Source organism: Triticum aestivum, chromosome 2D (assembly GCF_018294505.1).
Source record: "Triticum aestivum cultivar Chinese Spring chromosome 2D, IWGSC CS RefSeq v2.1, whole genome shotgun sequence".
NCBI classification, from domain to species: Eukaryota; Viridiplantae; Streptophyta; class Magnoliopsida; order Poales; family Poaceae; genus Triticum; species Triticum aestivum.
Window position 1 is genome coordinate 14,863,094 of NC_057799.1, and position 14,494 is coordinate 14,877,587.

The following is a 14,494-nucleotide window of genomic DNA, read 5'->3' on the forward strand; positions in this document are numbered from 1 at the left end:
GCAAATGTCTGTATAAAATTATATGCTTTGATCAACTCATCAAAGCGTATATTCCAACTCCGAGATACTTCACTACTAGAAAAAGGGCTATAGATAATATGGACACTAATGGCGCACCAGACATGCGGTGCGCCATTAGTGTCACACTAATGGCGCACCACAACCATGGTGCGCCACTACTAATTTTTTTTTCTTTTTTCCAAAAATACTAATGGCGCACCGGGGCACAGTGCGCCATTACTAGTTTTAACTAGTAATGGCGCACCAGTCACCCCATGCGCCAGTACTATCATTTTTTTTTGCAAAACTACTAATGGCGCATCGTCAGCTGGTGCGCCATTAGTAACCAGGGTTACTAATGGCGCATTTGTGGGTGGTGCGCCATTAGTAACCTGGGACCAGCTAGATATTTTGGACAGCCACCTACACACTCACTTTCCCCACTTCATTCTCTCCACCTCCTCCTCCAAGCTTGTCTCGGCTGCCTCCTCCTCCTCACCTCATTTGCACCATAGATTCATCCAAATTAAGTGGTTAAATTACCTTTTTTTGATAGGTAAGTAAGGGAAAAGCTTTCTTTATGTTGTAGATCTACTTTTTTCTCCCTCCAACAACGTGCACATGCACTTTTTATGGCCTAGCTAGATCTATGTATGTTTGTGGTGTTGCATTGTTGTGGTGTTGCATATATGTTTGTGTTTGCAGGTACCGGTATTTGAAATGCGATAGTTGCCAATATTTTGCCGGAATGTTGATTCATTTCCGTTTCGGCGAGAATTTTGGCACTATGCATTCTTTTTGGTCCTATTTTTAGGCAAAGTCATGCCAAATTTTTTCTTGGTTCTAAAATATCGTTTTGCTCTACCCCGCAGGCGACCATGGTCCGCACGATGACCGAAGGCATCGTGAATAGGTTTTTGAGCTCCGCGAAGGCCGAGATGCTTCAAAAGAACGAGACGGAGATAAGATGTCCGTGTCGAAGATGCAAGCTGAGGAGCCTTATGGACCCGGATTCCGTACAGGTGCGGGACCACCTGCTCTTGCGTGGTTTCATGGATGGCTATCGGTGGCAAGGTGATGAAGATGATTATGAAGTCGTCCATGGGGGCCGGGCAAGAAATGAGGAAGGGCAGCAAGACAACCGCGGCGAGGGCGGGCGAGAAGACGAAGAATCTCCAGGACATGATCACGAAGTAGATGCAGTACACAGTCATCATGTAGAAGATGCCGGACATGATGATGAGGAAGATGCCGGAGCAGACGAAGGGCATGATCATGAAGATGAAGATGCCGGAGCAGACGACGATGGACCATCGATGGGCTGGGTGCAGGACCCTCATATTCAAGAGCTGCTTCTCAAGCAGACGGATAACGCAAGAGCTGCCGCCCGAGAGAAAGCCAAGCTGGATCAACTGGAGATAGACGCGGTTACTCCATTGTATGAAGGATGCAGGCCCGAGGATACCCGCCTGAAAGTAACGCTCATGGCTCTGGAGATGAAGGTAAAACACAAAATGACCGACGCATGCTTCGACGAGAACATGTCATTCTGGCACGAACGTCTTCCCAAGGGGAACAAGTGCCCGACCAGTTTCGAGGAGGCGAAGAAAATCGTGTGTCCTCTGGATTTACCGCACGTGAAATACCATGTGTGCATGAACAATTGCATCATTTATCGGGACGAGCACGCGGAGTCTACCATATGTCCGGTGTGCGGCGTCACTCGATACAAGAAGAGGAAGAAAGCTCCTCGAAAAGTGGTGTGGTACTTTCCGATCACTCCTCGTCTGCAGCGGTATTTCGCGGACCCTAAGGTAGCAAAGCTCTTGCGTTGGCACGCGGATAGGGAGGAGAAGAAGCGAGAAGATGACGCAAATGATCCGGAGATAAATAAAAAAGACAAGATGCTGAGTCACCCTAAGGATGGGAGCCAGTGGCAAGCGTTGAACTTCGAACACCCAGAATTTGGGAACGATCCAAGGAACATCGTGCTGGGCGCGAGCACCGATGGAGTCAATCCGTTTGGCAGCCAGAGAAGCACACATAGCACCTGGCCTGTGTTTGTGTGGATGTACAACCTTCCCCCTGGTTGTGCATGAAGAGGAAGTACATTCACATGAGTATGCTAATTGAAGGGCCGAAACAACCAGGGAACGACATCAATCTGTATCTGGGGCTGCTGAAAGAGGAGCTAGACACGCTGTGGAAAACGCCAGCCAATACGTGGGACGCCGCAGAGAAAGAATATTTCCCTATGAGAGCCGCACTGCTCACGACGGTGCACGACTATCTCGGTTACGGATATGTCGCGGGGCAGGTGGTCCACGGATTTTCTGGATGCGTCAGGTGCATGGATGACACAACGTATCGCCAGCTAGATAGAGATCCCGGGTCTTCGAAAACCGTGTTCATGGGACATCGAAGGTGGCTTCGCGATGATGACTCATGGAGGAAACGCAAGGATCTGTTCGATGGTGAAACCGAAACCCGAAGACGCCCGCGTACGAGGAGCGGCGAGGAAATAGACGAGCTGTTGAAAAATTGGAAAGATTGCCCACTGCCGGGAAAGAAGCAAAAGGCGCCAGAGCCGGGAAAGAAGCGAAAGGCGCAAGAGCCGCTGCTGAAGGTATGGAAAACGAGGTCTGTTTTCTGGGACTTGCCGTACTGGAAGATCCACCGTGTGCCTCACAGCCTTGATGTCATGCATATCACGAAGAACGTGTGCGAGAGTCTGCTTGGTACCCTGCTCAACATGCCAGAGAGGACCAAAGATGGGCCGAAAGCAAGGGCAGACTTGAAATCAATGGGCATCAGGGAGGAGCTTCACGCTAATGATGATGATGATGAGGCGAAGCAGGACACGGAAAGTCGTCGCAAAGGCAAAAAGGCCAAGAAGACCGGAAATGACTTCCCTCCCGCGTGCTTCACTCTAAGTCAGGAGGAGATCGATCAGTTTTTCACCTGCCTCGTAGGAGTAAAACTTCCTTACGGTTACGCGGGGAAGATAAGCAGATACCTAGACTCAGCGAAGCAGAAGTTCAGCGGGATGAAGTCTCACGACTGTCACGTGCTGATGACGCAGATACTTCCAGTTGCAATCCGTGGGATCATGGACGCGCACGTCCGTGAAACGCTATTTGGCCTATGCAACTTTTTCGACGTCATCTCTCGGAAGTCGGTTGGCGTGAGGCAACTCAGAAGGCTACAGGAAGAGATCGTGGTGATACTATGCGAGCTTGAGATGTACTTCCCGCCCGCATTCTTCGACGTTATGGTGCATCTGCTGGTCCATATCGTGGAGGATATCATCCAACTCGGGCCGACGTTCCTGCACAGCATGATGCCGTTCGAAAGGATGAATGGTGTCATCAAAGGATACGTTCGCAACATGTCACGTCCAGAGGGAAGCATAGCCAGGGGCTTTCTGACCGAAGAGTGCATCTCCTACTGCACGAATTATCTAGGCATCGAGAACCCCGTTGGTCTGCCCGTCAACAGGCACCTCGGCAGGCTCGCTGGATGGGGTCACCGTGAGGGTCGCCGCGAAATGCATGTCGACTTCGAGGGTCGACTCGCCGACTTTGAAAGAGCAAACCTAGTCGCGCTACAACACATAGACGTGGTCGATCCTTGGGTGGTAGAGCACAAAACCTTTATTGAGAAGACGTACAATGACCGAGGCCAACAGAGGACGGACGGAGATATAATCAAAGAGCACAACTCATGTTTCACGCGTTGGTTCAAGCAGAAGCTTTTGTCGTACCCTTTACATGAGGATTCTTCCGCGGAAGAACAACTCATATTCGCCTTGTCACAGGGCGCCGAGCACAACCTGATGACGTATGAGGCGTACGATATCAACGGCTACACATTCTACACCGAGGGAAAGGACATGAAGAGCGATGGTTATCAGAACTCCGGGGTAACGATGGAATCCTACACCGGTAACGACAAGGACAGATACTACGGAAGGATCGAGGAGATCTGGGAGCTGAGCTACGCTGGAGAGAAGGTCCCGATGTTCCGTGTCAGATGGGCCAAGAGCGTCCTAAAAGAAGACCGGTATTTCACCACCATGGTTATACCCGAAGCCAAATCCAAGACCGCGGGCGCAAACGTCACCGCGAAAAATGAGCCATGGGTACTGGCTTCCTAAGTGGACCAATGCTTCTTCATTACCGACCCGTCAAAGCCCAGTCGTGTTGTCGTGAGGAGAGGCAAAAGGAAGATCATCGGAATGGATGGAGTCGCCAATGAGCAAGACTTCGACAAGTACGGCGACCCGAAGATGGAACATGGCGACGACGATGAAGTACCAGCATACACCACAAGAAGAAGCAGGACCACCCTACCTAAAGGACGTCCGTTCAAGAGAAGAACTTCATTTATGAAAAATAAGGGCAAGAAGATTGTGAACAGATAGCTAGCTAAGATCGATTGTATTTAAATTGTAGCCTTCATTTCTCGATTGTATTTCGACATATTGAAATGATATTTCTTCTGTTCTAGTGTCCTCATGAATATTTATTTATGTTTATTATGGTATTAAATTTCTAACTCACAAAAAGTATTGAATTTGTTAATATTTTTTGAACTCATGAATATTTTTAAATTTCATGGGCACTTTTTGAATTCATGAATATTTTTTCAAATTTGATGATATTTTTTCATATTCAATATGAAAAAATATTGAATATTCATGAGGACACTCGATCTCGATCCCCCTCCATCTCGATCGCTATCCCCTCTCGCCAGACCCCCCTCGCCGCCGAGCACCCCCCCACCCTCCCCCGCTCCACCGCCACCGCCGACCCCCGCACCCTCCCCCGCTCCACCGCCGCCGAGCACCCACCGCACCTCCCCGCCGACCCCCCGCACCCTCCCTGGCCCGCTCCACCGCCGCCGAGCACCCCCCGCACCCTCCCCCGGGCCCGCTCCACCGCCGCCGACGACCCCCCACACCCTCCCCTGTCTCCTCGCTCGGTTCCCCCTCCCTCCCCCCTGAGCGCCATTGCTATACAAAAAAAGATTACTAATGGCGCACCTCTCTGGGGTGCGCCATTGCTATCCAAAAAAAAGATTACTAATGGCGCACCTCTCTGGGATGCGCCATTGCTATAAAAAAAGATTACTAATGGCGCACCGCGTGTCGATGCGCCATTGCTATCAAAAAAAATTTCTAATGGCGCACCGCTCGGGGGTGCGCCATTGCTAACCCTTCCCCCCACTAAAATCCCCAGTCCCCTTTCTATCTCTCACCTGCCCACTGCCCCGCCCCGACCCGACCCGTACTGCGCCGCCGCCCCGCGCCCTGCACCCGACCACCACTGCCCCAACGCCCCGGCGCCTCGCTGCTCGTCGCCCCACCGCCCCCGACGCCGACCCTCACCGCCCCCGACGCCCCCGAACCCCACCAGACCGCCGCCGCCCCCAAATCTCTCTCTCGCTCCCGGCGGCGGCTGCCTCGTCGGAACTGCCCCTCGACGGCGGCTAGCCTCGTCGAACGCACTCCTCGACGGCGGCGCGAGCCTCCCCGCGCGGCCTCTGGTTAGTCTCTCTCCCTCCCTCCCTCTCTTCCCCGCTCATCCCCATGCCCCACGGGGCGGCGACCTAGGGTTAGATGTAGGAGCTCGCCGCCGCCGCCCCGTTGTGTCGCTACAGCTGCTTGTTTGATCTATGGTGACATACATATTTGCGTCTTCGGATTTTCACTTCTGTTTCTGATGGTATATCCCGTGGTTTTCTTGCGCAGGTGGTGGATCTGTGAGTGTGCGACCATCCCTAGCTTGCTAGAGTCTGGATTGCGCTGGCGAGGTGACTATATTCTTCCTCAACCGTTGATGAACTAGTAACTGAACTGTTGTTGTGGTCACTTGCAATCGAATCAGCCATGAGTTATTACTTATTACCTTTACTGCCTCCTGTGTGCTGCTCTATTTATTAACTGTTGTTATGGTAGCATGTTGACGTTGTTGCTTAATTAGTGGCTATGGTTGCTAATTAGTATGTGATCTCTTGGAGTAAAATCAGCTGGGAGCCTGGGAGCTGCTGCCTTTGTGCTCTGCTCTCCTTGCTAACTGTGCTTACCGTTTCAATGTTGCTTAGTGGCTTAATTTTTTTTGCTCAAGTGATGACATCTAGTTGCCTGTCGGCAAGTTGGCGACATTGTTGATGTCGACAAGATGCTCAACGACCTCTCACTCATCAAGAAGTTCGAGTAGTAGCCGCCCCATAATATGCTCCTGCTTGCTCTTCTTGTTCTTGTTCTTGTTACTTCAAGTGACTGAGACTGGACATTCCAAAATAGTAGCGTAGTGGCATATATACGTTTGATCACTGCTCCTTGCATTTGCTAATTTCAATGTTCTGCAGGCGGACTTTCAGTTTCTGTCGTAGATGGATTTTTTATATTAACTTGTGAAAGTTAGGCTATTGTTCTGCTCACTGTCACCCTCTAATCCCCATTGCCCATGTGTCAATAAGCTAAAGTTCTTGGATAAGCTTGCCACGCTACTGGCTCTATATTTCTTGGTCACAAGGTAGCCATATTAGACAAAATGGTTGGGATGCTTAGGTATTCTCAGGCTTTGTCAAACAACATGTCCTAAACAGTTTTGCTGGTTTTTGCAGACTGAGAAGGCTTTCCTGAAGCAGCCTAAGGTGTTCCTCTGGTACGAGGAACTGTTGTTTTTTCATTATATAAGTAAGATGGTAAAATGTGTGTCCTGAATTGGTGATCATGACTTGATTTGCAATTATAGCTCAAAGAAGACCACAAAGGGGAATAATAAGCCTGGCAAGGAGGGCAACAGGTTCTGGAAGAGTGTTGGCCTTGGTTTCAAGACTCCCAAGGAAGCCATTGAGGGTATGTTTTGTCACTCCTTTTCCCAATTGTAATGTGATAGCATAGATGGTGTGCTGCTTTGTCCATTTTGTAGTATCGAATGTTATTAATTGCCTTGTACTCATGGACTTGCTGAAGCATGTGACTGCTATTCAGTATTTTCTTCTTCTTATGTTTGTATGTTGTTTAGCTAGATATACATTTTTTACTTTATCTACACCATGAAGATCAGTATAGCCTGCAACTTGGGGAAGTTTAGTGTTGTTGTTTATCTGTTATGACTTGCGATGTTGATGTGCAGTGAGCATTTATACTTGTTCTGAAATATCATCTTGATTCCGCAGTCTACTGTGCTTTTCTGTTTGGCCTCAATTTGGCCTGACAAATGATGGTCTACTAGTTGGCAAGATGTTTTTTGAGAAACACAGTACCAGCATGTCGATAATGATTTTGGCAGCAGTGTGAGGCAGCAGTGTGCGGCGCAATTCCTTCATTGGATAATGATTTTGCAGGTACCCCGAGAGGCCCTTGAGTTTGCCGGAATGTCGATTAACTTCCGTTCCGGCAAATTCGGGTACTCCATATGTCCTATTTTCAGCAAAGGTCATGCTGAAATTTTCCGTGAATTTTAGCATGACTTTGCTAAAAATAGGACATATGGGGTACTTGCGACTAATGCATGGGCCGGGGTATCTTAGTACTTAATTAAGTAGGATCCTCTTTGTTTATTTGCCTGCGTAATCTCACGATTGGAGCTGGGGGCGGCCACGTGTGAGCCATCCATGGGCCGTTGACCTCGCTCCTGTCCTGCCTGCCCACCTCCCCTACCTGGCCCTGACTGCCATTAAAGTAACCAATCAAGCTCCTCATCCACTGTGATCAGAAAGAAACTATGAAAATGACACAACAGAAGACAATACCCCCCGATCTAGTCTAAACACACTGGCTGGCTAGTAGTTAGTGTAGGTGTATATATACACATGAATCCACCTACATCCTGGAAATCCATTTAATCAGAGGAAGACGACGAAGAAGAAGAGGAGGAGGAGGAGGAGGAGGAGGAGGAGGAGGAGGAGGAGGAGGTGAGGTTGGTTAGCCAAGAGTCAAACCCTAAATGATAAAACCTTGGCTTTTAGGGTGCCTCGGTGTCGATAAAAACCTAAATGATGAAAGCTTAGCCCTTAGCTTGTTCATTCTGTAGATTTCCAAAATTCAGTTTTGTACCGCACACCAAAGCCCCAAGAAAGAAAACTGCAATCTGAAACAGATGATCAATTTTCAGCCCTTGGATTAGTTTAGTATTTTTTCACACACTCAGACACCCTTGCTTGCCATGTGTGTGAGAGAGATAGTGAGAGGAGACAAGAAGAAGGGGGTTAGGAAGGGACTTGGACCTTAGCAACAACACACTAACAGCGAATTCCTCGAGAATTAGGTTATTTGGTCAACTTAGAGATCTTGTTCCTTGACAATAACCAACTTTTTGACCAAACTTTTTCCTATTTAGAGCGAAACATGGCCCACAACGATGAGGCCGGCGGTTCGGGCGGCAAGGCATTCTGGGAGCTGTCCCAGGAGATGGAGGAAGAACCTCACCGCTATGAGGACGCCGCGGAAGACACCGATCCTGACTACACAACCCCTAGTGGCGTCGGGGATGACACCACTGATGGTGCCGCCGAGGATGCCACCACTGATGATGGCAGCGCACGCACAGATGGCAGCCAACCGAAGAGGCAACGGAAGGACCGGCGCCCGAACGTGCTCGGCACCGTCAAGGAGGAATTTACTGAAGTGAACTGCGACGGGGATCCAACGGCGCCCAAAGAATTAGTCAAGGGGTACTCGGTTCAGCTCGGGTGCATTCTCCGGAGCACCGTCTCGATCAACACCGAGAACCTAAGGCATAAGGACCGAGGGAATTTGCGCAACCTCCTCTTCACGAAGCTGCACGAACGATACAAGTTCCCCGCTGACTTTGCAAACACACGCCTCTCAGGGAATAAAGTGAACAGTGCCGCCCTCACGAAGATGAGCACGGCCCTGTCTACTTGGAGAAGCGCGGTGAAGAGAATGATTAACAAAGGTGATAGTTATGAGAAGATCAAGGCGAAAAATCCTTCGATCAGCGAAGATGACTACAAGGAGTTCAAGATCAAGTGCGAGAGCGGCGCATCCGAGGAATCAAGTCAGTGGGGGAAAGAGATGCGGGACTTGAACTTAGGGGTCCACAAACTCGGTCCCGGCGGTTACAGAGTGGCGGAACCTATATGGGACAAGGAGGACGCGGAGCGTGCCGAGCAAGGCCTACCGCCCCGCTTCGAGAAATACCGTGAGAAGCAGACCAGGAACTATGTCAGGGCCCGGTACAAGGAGGACCCGGTAACAAAGGAGCTTACCACGGATCCGAAGACCAAGGCGCTTGAGCGTGTTCTGGTAAGGAATACACCCCCGCGTAATTAGCTCCATATGGTTGCATTCTAATTAATGAAGCCAAATTTCTAAATGGTTCACATTCCTTCCGCAGGAGACTGAAAGCAGTAGCGCGGGGTCGTCTCAGAGCTCCCCTTGGGACAGCACTCTAAATAGGGCGTTGAACATAATGAAAAACAAGGATAAGCTCAGTAAGCCGTCGTCAGCTGGTCGTGTGGCCGGCAAAGGCTTGTCCACAAAATGGTCGTCATACTATAACGCTGGTGGGCGAAAGGAGAAAAAGACCAGCTCGGAAAGCCAGTCGCGCGAGGTTCAAGAACTCAAGGCACAAGTGGCGCGGATTCCGGAGATTGTCCAAGAGCAAGTGCAACAACAACTGGGAACGACGCTCACCGCCATTGTGCCTACCTTGATTCAGGGGCTGCAGACGTGGATTGCGGGCGGCCAACAGGGGCCGCCCCCGGTTCCCAGCTTCACGGCCAGCAACTCGCACAACGCGCAGGCGGCGCCATTGGTGTCTCCGGCGGAGGCGGTATTGGTGTCTCCGGCGCCGGCACGGGCATTGGAGCTTAATGCACCCGGGTGTACGCCGGCCGGCACCTCGGCAGCAAGCGGCCCCTCCGTCAGTTGCACGCCCGCCGTTGGCGGTGCCTCGACATTAGCCGAGCTCGATGCCATCACGGTAACTAAGCCTCTCGGCCGATGACTTCATCTCCTTGCCTTTGACTGGGCATCCCTGACGCCCTACATGTTTTCGCAGGGCGCCGCCGACGTTCCATGCACTCTCCTGCACTTCGTGGGCGGCGAGTTGATCGATGTCGCCAAGGGCAGAATCGTTCAACCGGGCAACCCCGTGTTCCACGGTAATCCGATGCCACCCACCGTGTATAGGGTTGAACTGGTTCGGGTGCTGCCAGGCTGCGACGAGTTGTTACCTCCGATTCGACCCGCTGGGGCCGACGAAGATGATGTGATGACCCTCAGCACATGCCTAAGCTGGCCCCTGCTTTGGCCGAAGAGCCAGATTCGTTTGGGGGCGGGGGACACTACCCCACAGACAACACCGCCAGTCGTGCCGGCGCCAAGCCATGGCAAGACCGCCGCAACGCTACCGGACATGCCGGACATCCCTATGGCACAGGATCCGGACATGCATATGGCACAGGATCCGGACGACGACGACAACGACGACGGTACATTTACCAACGTCGATAAGTACTTTGCCGAACATGGGTACGGTGACGAATTCTTCGGGCCTCCTTCTCAAGAACCCAACCCTGAAAAAGACGACCGCGATCTAGCTGGTACCGCGGAGAAACCCAATTGCAACAGGCGTCGTCTGGCGTTCAGTTCTCAGGAGACGCCTCCAGCTGCCGCCTTCACCGAGCCTCAGATAGCCGAGGTGCGGAATATTATCAGCCCCAACACACTCAAGAAGGCGGTCTCTGAGCAGAACTCGATCCCATTACAGCAGATGAGGAAGAAGGGACGGAAACGAAAGAATAACAAGGGCGGTGCGAGCCAGCCGGCACCGAGTACGATCCGTGCTCAGGACGGGCCACCTTCACCTAAGGATATCTCGAGGAGGGTGCATGTGGCGGGTAGGCCGATGCTACCGACTAATCTGCTCAATGCTGCAACCGGTGCTATGCGGAGTCTGCATGACAGTGTTCTTTCTTTGGAGAAGCGGCGTCTCTCCGAGAATGATGTGGCATACCCGGTTTTCGTGGCCAAGGTGCCAGAGGGCAAGGGCTTTGTGGATAGCGCCATCGGGGGTACGATCGTCCTGCGGTTTGATGACATCTTCGCTATGTTTAACCTTCATCCGCTGCACTACACCTTCGTTCGGCTATTTTCGCTGAGTATGGAGATGCGGATCATTAGAGACAAGACCCCGGACATCGTGATAGTCGACCCCTTCTACATGCGTGCCAAGATCTTGGGCAGCGCTGGGGACCGGCAAGTCGCGAGTTCATACCTCGAAGGCGTCATTCTGGCAAACCCAGATAAGGATAACTTCCTCGTGCCTTACTTTCCCGAGTAAGTCATCCCCTCACCGCCCCGTAACATATGATTTCTTAGATTTCGATCGTTCTTTTTTTTCTAACATTCCGTGTTTTGTGCAGTGACACACATTGCACACTCATCCTCTTAAGCCCGAAATATTCCATGGCCACGTATTTCGACCCGGACCGTCAGTCGAAGAAAGACTACACAAATATCAAGAAAGTTCTTGATGATGTTCTCCCCGGCTACGCCAGATCTGGAGGCACCTTCAGCAGGCCAGTTCGTAGGTACGGCAAGCACATCTTCACCCACAATACGACGTTCCCCTGCGTCAAGCAGCCGCCTGGCGGTCAGAAGGATGCCTACTACGCCCTCCATCACATGCGGGCGATCGTACGGGACCATAATCACCTTCTGCTACCAAATAATCTCAAAGATTGGGCCGCACGCTTGTCGGCAATCCAGGACGCGGACATCAGACAAGAATTCTTTCGCATCCAGTCGGAGTTTGCGGAAATCATCCATCAAGATGTCCTTCGTACCTCGGGGCAGTTCTATCTCAGACATCAACCGTCCAACAGTGAGATAGAAACAACGCTACAAATGCAGGCTGACAACGCCCGCGATTTCATGACCATCACGAAAGACGGCGGCTTCATCCACGCTCCGGTCCCTGAGTCGAGTCGAAAGTAGTGATGCTATGTAGTTCTGAAATGTCGATTGGCTCATGTTGTAATATTAAACTTTAATGAACTTGTATGTCTCTTTGGTTTGGACAGTCGTTCAACTTATATGTAATCGATGCTATTTATTAGTAGGACCATGAATCGTGCTATTAATGTGTTGCTTTTCTCTTCCGATCCTTTTGTTGCATACTTATATATTGCTTATGTATTGTCTGTGAATTGCTACTAACGTTTTGTTTGGCTAGTGCATAGAGATGCCATCGTATGTCGTGTACAAGGGTAAGGTTCCCGGAGTCTACGACGACTGGGAGGAGTGTCGGAGACAGGTTCACCGTTTCAGCGGTAACAGTTACAAAGGGTACACCACTAGGGCGGAGGCGGAAGCTAGATACGCGCGCTATCTAGCGGGAGAGAGGAGGGAGCGGAGGAGGAACTGGATGAAGACCAGTTTCATCGCGATGATGCTAATCGTGATGACCGCAGCTCTCTTCTATGTGATGGTAGTTTAGATGATCGATATCGACTTGTAATGTGAAGACAAACTCGCTACTCGCGGTTTCGAGACTTGTAATGTTCTAACTTTGTTCGGTCTTTTGAATTCGAAGACTAATATGATGAATTGTATTCGGAGACTAATCTTCTATTGTATTCGATAACTCTGCTGTTTATATGTTGTGCTGTCTATATTCTGTGCAGTAATATGTTTTGTAACCTGTGCAAATATCAGAAAAGAAAAAAAATCCCTAATATTCATACTAGTGGCGCACCACCCAACACTTTAGTGGCGCACTGCAAAATGCACACTAGTGGCGCATCATCAACAAGTGCGCCATTAGTAAGCTAGAGCACATGGTTAAATATGGCCCCCTGGGAGGCATACTAATGGCGCACCGTATGGTATACTAATGGCGCACTACCTGGTGCGCCATTAGTATCTGGTATACTAATGGCGCACCTGTGGTGCGCCATTAGTAAAAAAATCTAATGGCGTGATGCTAGTGGCTCACCTGTAGTGCGCCATTAGTAGGCAAAACAGGTGCGCCACTAGCAGGCCTTTTCCTAGTAGTGCTTGCACCAGTCCATAGATGGATCGCTGGAGTTTGCATACTTTGTTAGCACCTTTAGGATCGACAAAACTTCCTAGTTGCATAATATACAACTCTTCTTTAAGAAATCCATTAAGGAATGCAGTTTTGACATCCATTTGCCGGATTTCATAAAATGTGGCAATTGCTAACATGATTCGGACAGACTTAAGCATCGCTACGAATGAGAAAATCTCATCGTAGTCAACACCTTGAACTTGTCGAAAACCTTTTGCAACAAGTCGAGCTTTGTAGATAGTAACACTACCATCAGCGTCCGTCTTCCTCTTGAAGATCCATTTATTCTTAATGGCTTGCCGATCATCGGACAAGTCCACCAAAGTCCACACTTTCTCATGCATGGATCCTATCTCAGATTTCATGGCCTCAAGCCATTTACCGGAATCTGGGCTCATCATCGCTTCCACATAGTTTGTAGGTTCGTCATGGTCTAGTAACATGACTTCTAGAACAGGATTACCGTACCACTCTGGTGCGAAACGTGCTCCGGTTGACCTACAAGGTTCGGTAGTAACTTGATCTGAAGTTTCATGATCATTATCATTAGCTTCCTCTCTAGTTGGTGTAGGCATCACTGGAACTGATTTCTGTGATGAATCATTTTCCAATTTGAGAGAAGGTACAATTACCTCATCAAGTTCTACTTCCTCCCACTCACTTCTTCCGAGAGAAACTCCTTCTCTAGAAAGGATCCATTCTTATCAACGAATATCTTGCCTTCGGATCTGTGATAGAAGGTGTACCCAACAATTTCTTTTGGGTATCCTATGCAGACACATTTCTCCGATTTGGGTTCAAGCTTATCAGGTTGAAGCTTTTTCAGATAAGCATCGTAGCCCCAAACTTTCAGAAACGACAACTTGGGTTTCTTGCCAAACCACAGTTCATATGGTGTCGTCTCAACTGATTTAGATGGTGCCCTATTTAACGTGAATGCAGTTGTCTCTAATGCATAATCCCAAAACGATAGTGGTAAATCGGTAAGAGACATCATGGATCGCACCATATCTAATAAAGTACGATTATGACGTTCGGACACACCCTTACACTGTGGTGTTCCAGGTGGCGTGAGTTGTGAAACTTATTCCACATTGTTTTAGATGAAGGCCAAACTCGTAACTCAAATATTCGCCTCCGCGATCAGATCGTAGAAACTTTATTTTCTTGTTACGATGATTCTCCACTTCACTCTGAAATTCATTGAACCTTTTCAAATGTTTCAGACTTATGTTTCATCAAGTAGATATACCCATATCTGCTCAAATCATCTGTGAAGGTAAGAAAATAACGATACCCACCGCGAGCCTCAACACTCATTGGACCGCGTGTTGGGAATCGTAGCAGAATTTTAAAATTTCCTACGCATCACCAAGATCCATCTATGGAGTATACTAGCAACGAGGGGAAAGGAGTGCATC